The 10,783-nt window shown below is 39.0% G+C and overlaps 1 pseudogene; it reads right to left on the bottom strand.

Annotated features, from left to right (window-relative positions):
* Nucleotides 1–8,551: 8,551 nt before the first annotated feature.
* Nucleotides 8,552–8,991, bottom strand: LOC133242572 (large ribosomal subunit protein eL32-like; annotated as a pseudogene).
* Between the last annotated feature and the right edge of the window lie 1,792 nt (nt 8,992–10,783).

The following is a 10,783-nucleotide window of genomic DNA, read 5'->3' as shown; positions in this document are numbered from 1 at the left end:
AGCAATATATGAGAATTCTTGTTGCTCTGCATTTTTGCCAACACTAGGTATTAGCAGAATTGTTAAATTTAACAATGACATTAAATATGTAATTTTATCTCTTTTTAGTTTGACTTTTAATTTCCATAAAGACTAATGATGTTCTATAATTTTTATGTGCTTCTTCTCTACTTATAGGGTCATAGCAAACACCCTCTTCCAAAAACACAAGAGAAGACTCGACACATGGACGTCATGAGATGGTCAACACCGAAATCAGATTGATTATATTCTTTGCAGCCAAAGATGGAGAAGCTCTATACAGTCAGTAAAAACAACACCGGGGGCTGACTGTGGATCAGATCATGAACTCCTTACTGCCAAATTAAGACTTAAATTGAAGAAAGTAGGAAAAACCACTAGACCATTCAGGTATGACCTAAACCAAATTCCTTATGATTATACAGTGGAAGTGAGAAATCAATTTGAGGGCCTAGATCTGATAGATAGAGTGCCTGATGAACTATGGATGGAGGTTCATGACATTGTACAGGAGACAGGGATCAAGATCATCCCCCAAACAAGAAATGCAAAAAGGAAAAATGGCTGTCTGGGGAGGCCTTAAAAATAGCTGTGAAAAGAAGAGAAGTGAAAAGCAAAGAAGAAAAGGAAAGATATAAGCATCTGAATGCAGAGTTCCAAAGAATAGCAAGGAGAGATAAGAAAGCCTTCCTCAGCGATCACTGCAAAGAAATACAGGAAAACAACAGAATGGGAAAGACTAGAGATCTCGTCAAGAAAATTAGAGATACCAAGGGAATATTTCATGCAAAGATGGGCTCAATAAAGGACAGAAATAGTATGGGCCTAACAGAAGCATAAGATATTAAGAAGAGGTGGCAAGAATACACAGAAGAACTGTACAAAAAAGATCTTCACGACCCGGATAATCACTATGGTGTGATTACTCACCTAGAGCCAAACATCCTGGAATGTGAAGTCAAGTGGGCCTTAGAAAGCATCACTATGAACAAAACTAGTGGAGGTGATGGAATTCCAGTTGAGTTATTTCAAATCATGAAAGATGATGCTGTGAAAGTGCTGCACTCAATATGCCAGCAAATTTGGAAAACTCAGCAGTGCCACAGGACTGGAAAAGGTCAGTTTTCATTCCCATCCCAAAGAAAGGCAATGCCAAAGAATGCTCAAACTACCACACAATTGCACTCATCTTACACGCTAGTAAAGTAATGCTCAAAATTCTCCAAGCCAGGCTTAAGCAATACGTGAACCGTGAACTTCCAGATGTTCAAGCTGGTTTTAGAAAAGGCAGAGGAACTAGAGATCAAATTGCCAACATATGCTGGATCACGGAAAAAGGAAGAGAGTTTCAGAAAAACACCTATTTCTGCTTTATTGACTATGCCAAACCTTTGACTGTGTGGATCACAATAAACTGTGGAAAATTCTGAAAGAGATAGGAATACCAGACCACCTGACCTGCCTCTTGAGAAACCTATATGCAGGTCAGGAAGCAACTGTTATAACTGGACATGGAACAACAAACTGGTTCCAAATAGGAAAAGGAGTATGTCAAGGCTGTATATTGTCACCCTGCTTATCTAACTTATATGCAGAGTACATCATGAAAAATGCTGGACTGGAAGAAACACAAGCTGGAATCAAGATTGCCATGAGAAATATCAATAACCTCAGATATGCAGATGACACCACCCTTATGGCAGAAAGTGAAGAGGAACTATAGAGCCTCTTGATGAGAGTGAAAGAGGAGAGTGAAAAAGTTGGCTTAAAGCTCAACATTCAGAAAACTAAGATCATGGCATCTGTTCCCATAACTTCTTGGGAAATAGATGGGGAAACAGTGGAAACAGTGTCAGACTTTATTTTTTTGGGCTCCAAAATCACTGAAGGTGGTGATTGCAGCCATGAAATTAAAAGACGCTTACTCCTTAGAAGGAAAGTTATGACCAACCTAGATAGTGTATTCAAAACCAGAGACATTACTTTGCCAACAAAGGTCCATCTAGTCAAGGATATGGTTTTTCTTGTGGTCATGTATGGATGTGAGAGTTGGACTGTAAAGAAAGCTGAGCACTGAAGAATTGATGCTTTTGGACTGTGGTGTTGGAGAAGACTCTTGAGAGTCCCTTGGACTGCAAGAAGATCCAACCAGTCCATTCTGAAGGAGATTCGCCCTGGGTGTTCTTTGGAAAGAATGATGCTAAAGCTGAAACTCCAGTACTTTGGCCACCTAATGCAAAGAATTGAACCATTGGAAAAGACTCTGATACTGGGAGGCATTGGGGGCAGGAGGCAAAGGGGACGACAGATGATGAGATGGCTGGATGGTATCACCGACTCAAAGGAAGTGAGTTTGAGTGAACTCTGGGAGTTGTGATGGACAGGGAGGCCTGGCGTGCTGCGATTCATGGGGTCGCAAAGAGTCAGACACTACTGAGCGACTGAACTGAACTGAATCCATTGCACTTGTCACTTCCAACACTGTACCTTCTGTTTTAGCTTCTTCTGTTTGCTCGTCTCTTCAGTGTCTGATTTCCACCCTGACACAAGGGGGCCATGGTGGACCCTTTTTTAGGCTCACTTGTTCAGTCGCGCAATGGGGAGGGAGGGACCCTGAAAACAGATAACACTGGTGTGTGCTTGCAGTGTCTCAGCCGCACTGGCCCTGCCCCTGCTCATGGTGTGTGTGCCCTCTTTGCCCACACTGCTCAGGCTCTAGGTTGCTCCTCTGGGAACTGTCCGAGGCCGGCCCTGGGCTGCATGCACCTCCCAGGTCTAAGCCGTTCAGGTTCAGGCACTTGGGTAGTCCTCAGAGGCGCAGACTAGGTTGGGCCTGTGTTTTGTGCCCTTCCCAGGTCTGAGCAGCTCAGGTGGTGATAAGGTTTTTGTCGAGAGCAGTTGGTGTGACTTATGGCCTCCCCTGTCCCTGCGGCTGTTTTCTGGGCGTACAACTGGCGCACCTTCTCAGGCGGATGTTGACCGTCCAGAACCCCAAGAAGTCTTAGTTAGCAAAGAAGCCTGCTTGCAGTTTGGTAGATAATGCATCTCTGGGGCTGCGATTGCCCCCTTCAGGCTCTGGCTGCCTGTCACGGGAGGGGGATGGTCTGCAGCCGGCTATTTCTGTTCAGTCTTTTGTTCTGTGAGTGGACCTGAAGGTGTCTTAGGTTAGGGCTTTTCGCGTGGTAGCTATCCCACAGTCTGATTTGCTAGCCCAAATTAGTTCCCTTAGATTGCCCTCAGGGCATTCAGGCCCAGTCCTTACTCTAAGCCATGCAGCCTGCACCTCCCTGCCCAGCCCCCGCTTGCTAGTGGCGGGTGCAGGCATCTGCACTGCTTCTCCACTGGGAGTTTTCGTTGGGCACATAATCTGTGGGTTTTAATTATTTATTCATTTTTCATCCCAGTTATGTTGCCCTCTGAGGTTCCAAGGCTCGCCACAGGCTCGGCAGTGAGAGTGTTTCCTGGTGTTTGGAAACTTCTCTCTTTTTAAGACTCTCTTCTCAGTGCAAAACTCCGAGCCTACCTCTTTTGTCTCTCTTTTTGTCTTTTATATTTTTCCTACCTCCTTTTGAAGACATTGGGCTGCTTTTCTGGGTGCCTGATGTCCTCTGCCAGCATTCAGAAGTTATTTTGTGGAATTTACTCAGCTTTTAAATGTTCTTTTGATGAATTTGTAGGAGAAAGTGGTCTCCCCATCCTATTCCTCCACAATCTTAGGACCGCCTCCACTTTAGTTTTAAATTTGACATTTTCTCAATTTCTGAGAAAGAGGGTACTGGTATAAATTTCTGTTTTAAAACTGCTTTTGCTGTGTCCCAGAGGTTTTGGACCATCATGTTTTCATTTTCATTTGTCTCTAGATATTTTTAAAATTTTCTCTTTGATTTCTTCAGTGATTTACTGATTGTTTAGTAAGATACTGTTAAGCTTCTACATGTTCCTTTTTTTTTTTTCTTTCTTTCTTTTTATAGTTTTCTGTTCTACCAATTTCTAGTCTCATAGTATTGTGGTCATAAAAAATGCTTGATGTGATTTCAATCTTCTCAAATTTGCCAAGGTTCATTTTGTGGCTCAGCATGTGACCAATCCTGGAGTATGTTTTATGTGCACTTGAGAAGAATGTATATTCTGCTGTTTTTGGATGGAATGCTCTATAATTATTAATTACATCCATCTAGTCTAATGTGTCATGCAATGCCTGTTTTTCCTTATTTATCATCTGTCTGGGTAATTAATGTAAGTTGTCTGTTAATGTCTTCCACTATTAATGTGTTACTGTTGATTCTCCTCTTATGGCTACTAACTTTTGCCTTATATATTGAGGTGCACCTATGCTTGGTGTATGTATATTTATGGTTATTGTATCTTCTTGCATTGATTCCTTTATTATTATTGTAGTGTCCTTTTTCTCTTGCAACAGTCTTTATTCTGAAGCTTATTTGTCTGATGTGAATATTGTTACTTCAGCTTTGTTTTGATTTCCATTTAAGTTGAATAACTTTTTCCATCCCCTCACATTCAGTCTGTGTGTGTCCCTATTCCTGAAGTGAGTCTCTTGTAGACGGTATATATGGGCTTCCCCGGTGGCTCAATGGTAAAGAATCTCCTGCCAGCAGGAGACCTGGGTTCGATCTCTGGGTCAGGAAAATCCCCTGAAGAAGGGAATGGCTACCCACTCAAGTAGTTTTGCCTGGAGAATTCCATGGGCAGAGGAGACTGGCAGGCTATGGTCCATGGGGTTGCAAAGAGTCGGACACAACCGAACAAAGAAAAAATTTCACACACACACACACACACACGCGCGCGTACATACATAGAGTCTTGTTTACATATCCAGTGAATTTGTGTCTTTTGTTTGAAGTATTTAATTCATTTACATTTCAGGCAATTATCAATATTTATGTTCATATTGCCTTTTTGTTAAGTGTTTAAGATTTGTTTTTGAGGTCTCCCCCCACCCCCTTTTTTTGTTGTTCTATTCTCTTGTGATTTGTTGACTCTATTTCAATTTGTTTTGGATTACCTTTTCTTTTTTACATGTAGATCTATTGTAGATTTTAGGTTTGTAGTTGTCATGCAGTTTATATATATATATACACACACACACACACACACAAACAAGATAGTTTTAAGTTGTTGGCTGCTTAATTTCAAATGTGTTTCCAATATTGTGTATTTGTACTCTCCTTTTTTTTTCCTTATTATCAGTGACTTTTATATCATATTTCTGTGCACATAATTTCCCACAGTTAATGTATATTTGATTTACCAGTGAGCTTTTCCATTCATAATTTTCTTGTTTCTAGTTGTGGACTTTTCTGCACAGAGAAGTTCCTTCAACATTTGTTGTAAAGGTGGTTAGCTCTATAATATTTGTTGTAGAGCTAAGAAATATCTTAGCTTTTCTTGTCTGTAAAGCTTTTACTTTTTTGCCAAATTTGAAAAAAGAACCTTGCTGGGTATAGTGTTCTTACTTGTAGGTATTTTCCTTTCATCGCTTTAAATATAATTGCACCACTCTCGTTGGGCCTACTGAATTTCTTATGAAAAATCAGCTGATAACTATATGGGGATTCCTTTGTTTTTTTTTTTTTTTGTTTGTTTGTTTGTTTTGTTTTTAATAATTTGTCTTTAATTTTTGTGGATTTGATTAATGTGTGCCTTGTCATGATCCTTCTTGAGTTTTTCCTTTATGGAACTCTGCTTTCTGGAATTGAGTGACTGCTTCCTTTCTCATTTTAATGAAGTTTTAATCAAGTATTTTCTTAGGCCCTTTCTCTTTCTTCTACTTCTGGAACCCTTATAACGTAAATGTTGGCGCATTTAATGTTGTTCCAGAGGTCTCTTAGATTGTCTTTATTTCTTTCTTTCATTTTCCTTTATTCTGTTCTGCAGTAGTGATTTCCACCACTCTGTCTTCCAGCTTGATTATTCATTCTTCTGCTTCAATTATTCTGCTATTGATTTCTTTCCTACTGTGTTTTTCATTTCAGTTATTGCATTGTTCCATCTCTGTTCTTTAAATATCCTAGCTCTTTGCTAGCATTTTTTTTTTTTTTTTGCATCTTCTTAGTCTGTCCCTCTATTATTTTCCTATGTTGGATCATCTTTACTATCATTACTCTGAATTCTTTTTCATGCAGGTTTCCTGTCTCCACTTCATTTAGTTGTTCTTCTGGAGTTTTTTCTTCTGGAGCGTATTTCTTTCATCTTATTTTGTCTAACTTTCTGTGTTTGTGGTCTCTGCTTCTTGGGGTACAGATTCCTAGTTTCTCTTGCTTCTGGTGTCTGTCTCCAGTGGGTAACGTTGGTTCAGGGGCTTGTGCAGACTTCCTAGTGGGAAGGACTTGTTCCTGCTCACTGATGTGTAGAGCTAAGTCTTGTCCCTCTGATAGGCAGGGATGTGTCAAGAAGTGTGCTTAGAGATGTCTGTGCACACAGAATGACTTTAGACAGCTTGTCTGATAAGATAACTAAGAGCAGACTCATTCCTGAGTAATATTATTCACAAAGTTTTTATCTCCAGAAAAGCAGCATAAGCAAATTATATCATCCATAATTTTATTTTTTAAGAAATTGTCATATTTCTCTTGCCTCATTTTCCATTCTTGTGCTATGAGTGATGAAGTCTTTTGTCTCCTACCAAGGAATGTCATGTCTTCTGCCAGCATCTGATTGTAAGACCTTTCCTAATACCACAGTAATACAGAAAGCATGAATAGTAGACTAAGACTCATGCAGCACTTGAGGCCACTCTTCCATGCTTTCTCTCTGCTCCCCCCCAAATTGTTTTCCAAATATACCTCTCAAGCTTCACTCATGAGAAATTACCATATGCAAGAATTTCTCCTTTAAAGATAAAATGAATTACCTCAGTATCCTTCGCAACTGGACAAAAAAAAAGCTTAGTTGCTTTTTTTTGAAAACATATTTGTAAATATATACATCTTCAAAATATATGATGGATTAAAAAGGTATAGGGAGTTAAACACCACTATTAAACTAAAATACTTATGAAAAGAAATTCTAAGTGGCTTGTATACAGGCCTTTGATGATTTTACACAGTTCACCCTTGTAAGCATTAATATCAGGCTATATTTGAGACTAAGCTACCAATGTGCTTCTTCCCATAACTGTTTACAATGGGCTTTTCACTGTGCTCCATCTTTACTTATCCACTTTTACTACATTGATGTATTAATTCTCAGAATTATACACGGAAGCAGCAATGCATAGACTTTTCAATTTACTGAATTACTGTGCTTAGCCTCCCTGTATAAGTGAGGCTATTGATGCAAAGAAACATACTAATGTAGCAGAAACATTTCCCCCCATATGTGCTGAGCATTTGCAAATACTCCAACTTAAAGTTAAATAGAAAAACAAACACACACTAAAATTATCAAGTCCCAATATTACATTATCATCAATGATGAACTTCTGAGCCTAATTCCTATTATGCTCTCAAGTCTAAGAAGTTTATGGAAAGATTTATAGTTAAAAGTGGTGCTCTTAACCTACATTTTCTCCCTTTCTCCTCAGGTGCTTAGTTTCTCAGTCGTGTCTGATTCTTTGTGACCCCATGGACTATAGCCCACCAGAATTCTCCGTCCTCGGGGATTCTCCAGGCAAGAATATGAGAGAGGGTTGCCATGTCCTCCTCCAGGGGATATTCCAAACCCAGGGATCGAACCTAGGTCTCCCACATTGCAGGCGGATTCTTTACTGTCTGAACCACCAGCAATTTATTTCTCCTCATAAATCACTGTAAACAAGGAGAAGAGTGAAGTACAGAAAAAACAAACTTTGTCTGCAATGATACTAAGAAGTATCTTTAACTGAAAAAGATGAAACAAGGCAAAGACTGCCCCAAAATTGGTGGTCAAGTAGAACTGAGGGACTACAGAGTTATTACCTGTGGCTGAGTAAAACCCAGCAATTAAATGGTATATCCTGAATTAAAAAATAAATGATGACTTTTTCCCTATAACAGAAAAAAAAAAAGTATTTAGGGATAGTGGTTGAAGCTTTCTTGGACCCCACAAGACATAAAGTCTTGAGAAGCTGTAGAGGTGAGACTGAATCAGAAATAATATAAACTTTTAACATTTACAGGAAGTTAACTATCAGTGTGTCAGGGAAAATATAAAGACTCCACATGCCCTGATTCTAGTTTCCTAAGTCTAAAGCAATCAGAGTCTCATGATAGTCTTCTGATATTAGGATAATATTCAATAGTTTAGATCATCTTCTTCCTCCCTTCCTCACACAAGCTTCCTAAATAAAGCCATTCCAGGAACAGTGCAACTATTAAAAAGTTGAATAAAGAAAGTAGATTATGATCAAATACAGGGCCATGAATTATAAAAAGGAAACATTTAATGAAGAAAATACCTCTCTAAGTTAGGAGCACATACAAATATAAAATAACACACTTAGTTTGCTTTCATATCTTAGTAACTGTAAACAATGCTACTATGAATATTGGGATTCATGTATCTTTTCAAGTTAGTGCTTTTATCCCAAGTTTCATGGTTTTGTTAACACAAACACAATGTGAACATGAGCTATCTCTGTGTTTTCTTCACTGCACAGACTGGCATTGCAATTGGTGTCTCTGATAGCCAGCTGTGATGCTCTTTCTACTATGGCTTTGCAGTTCTTGGAAGAGATATTGTGAGAAATTGAAACAAATTTGTTGCACATCAGCAGCACTACAAGTTCTTGGTATTGTAGGCCAGGAACTTCCAAAATATGCTGGGCATCATGTGTTTATTTTCTTGTTGCTCTCATAACTGATGTTGGACATCAAGATATGACCCTTGAATCCCTGCCACCCTGTTGTTGATGCCTCTGGGTTTCTGGCAGTTCCACCAAATTTTGACATATCAATCTGACTGGTGCCAGGTGAACTTCTTGGTCTTCTTTTTGATGATCTTGGGCTTTATGAGAGATCTGATGGTGGCCATGATACCAAGTAGGAGATGACTGAGACTGCATATGGAGGGACTCAAGGAGTATAATTGCTGGGTAATTTGGTAGCTCTATTTTTTAATTTTTCAGAAAATTCCATACTGTTATCCACAGTGGCTAAAACCATTTACATTTCCACCAAGAGTGTACAATGTTGCCTTTTCTCCACGTCTTCTCCAACATTTGTTATTTGTGTTCCTTTTGATGATGGTCATTCTTGCAGGTGTGAAGTGATTTCCTTGTGGTGTTGATTTCCATTTTCCTGATTATTGGACATGTTGAGCAGATTTTCACCTGCCTGTTGACCATCAGCATATCCTCTTTAGATAAATATTTATTTAGGTCTTCTGCCCATTTTTAAGCAGTTTGTTTTTTGATGTTGAGTTGTATGAGCTGTTTGTATATTTTGGATATTAACCCCTTATCAGTCATATCAATTGCAAATATTTTCTCCCATTCATCAAGTTATCTTTATGCTTTGTCAGTGATTTATTTTGCTGTGCAAAAGCTTTTGAGATTAGCTGGGATCCATTTGTTTATTTGTGTTTTGTTTCTTTTGTTTTAGGAGATAAATTTAAAAAAATATTGCTATGACTTATGTAAAAGACAGAAAAATATCTACTTCTGCTTCACTGACTATACTAAAGCCTTTGACTGTGTGGAGCACAACAAACAGTGGAAAATTCCTAAAAAAGATGAGAATACCAGGCCACCTTACCTGCCTCTTGAGAAACTTGTATGCATGTCAAGAAGCAACAGTCAGGACTGGACATGGAACAATGAACTGGTTCAAAATTGGGAAAGCAGTACATCAAGGCTGTATATTATCACCCTTCTTATTTAAATGATATGCAAAGTATATCATGCAAAATGCCTGGCTGGATGAAGCACAAGCTGTAATCAAGACTGCCTGGACAAATATCAATAACCTCAGATATGCAGATGACATCACCTTTATGGCAGGAAATGAAGAAGAACTAAATATCTTATGGATGAATGTTAAATTGGAGAGTGATAAAGCTGGCTTAAAACTCAAAATTCAAAAAACTATGATCATGGCATCCTGTCCCATCACTTCATGGCAAATAGATGAGGAAATACTGGAAACAATGACAGACTGTTTTCTTGGGCTCCAAAGTCACTGCAGATAGTAAATGCAGCCATGAAATTAAAAGACACTTGCTCCTTGGAAGAAAAACTATGACAAACCTAGACAACAGAGACATCACTTTCTCAACAAGGGTCTGTATAGTCAAAGCTATGGCTTTTCCAGTAGTCATGTATAGATGTGAGAGTTGAACCATAAAGAAGGCTATGGAAGAATTGATGCTTTTGAACTGTTGTGTTGGAGAAAACTCTTGAGAGTCCCTTGGACAGCAAAGAGATCAAGCCAGTCAATCATAAATGAAATCAACTCTGAATACTTATTGCAAGGACTAATTTTGAAGCTGAAGCTCCAATACTTCAGCCACCTGATGTGCAGATCTAACTCAGTTTAAAAGGCCCTGATGCTGGGAATGACTGAGGACAGGAGGAGAGGGGGATGACAGAGAATGAGATGGTTGGATGGCATTATCGACTCAATAGACATGAATTTGAGCAAACTGAGAGATAGTGAGGGACAGAGAAGCCTGGCATCCTGCAGTCAATTGGGTCTCAAAATGTCAGACAGAGCTGGGTGACTGAACAGCAACAACAAAAGTGATTGTCAATAAAAAGATCATAAACCATGATCAAGTGGGATTTATCTCAGGGATGCAAGGATTTTTTCAGTATCCACAAATCAAT

The sequence above is a fragment of the Bos javanicus genome, chromosome X (genome assembly GCF_032452875.1).
Source record: "Bos javanicus breed banteng chromosome X, ARS-OSU_banteng_1.0, whole genome shotgun sequence".
Lineage (NCBI taxonomy): Eukaryota > Metazoa > Chordata > Mammalia > Artiodactyla > Bovidae > Bos > Bos javanicus.
The sequence above is the reverse complement of the archived record's forward strand: the minus strand, read 5'-3'. Positions and strand labels throughout refer to the sequence as shown.